The sequence below is a fragment of the Triticum dicoccoides genome, chromosome 3B (assembly GCF_002162155.2).
Source record: "Triticum dicoccoides isolate Atlit2015 ecotype Zavitan chromosome 3B, WEW_v2.0, whole genome shotgun sequence".
NCBI lineage: Eukaryota > Viridiplantae > Streptophyta > Magnoliopsida > Poales > Poaceae > Triticum > Triticum dicoccoides.
Window position 1 is genome coordinate 496,605,837 of NC_041385.1, and position 264 is coordinate 496,606,100.

The window sequence follows — 264 nt, forward strand, 5'->3', positions numbered from 1 at the left end:
GGGATTGGAAAAAGAATCGGAAGGAATCAACGGAGGGAGGGGGACAGCCGCAGAGAGACGTTAGCGGAGGTCTTTAATACTGAGGCTCCGGAGGGATCGCATCCAGGGGCCTCCGTTTTGAATTCGACGGCCGGGATGGGAGGCTCATCCGGCCGTTTGGGCTTGCCAGGTCGGCTGCCGATTGGGTACGTGCGCCGGGAGCGGTGACGGATGGAGCCCACTCCTGGGTTGCCACGTGTGGACCCCGGAGCTGACTAGTTGGAA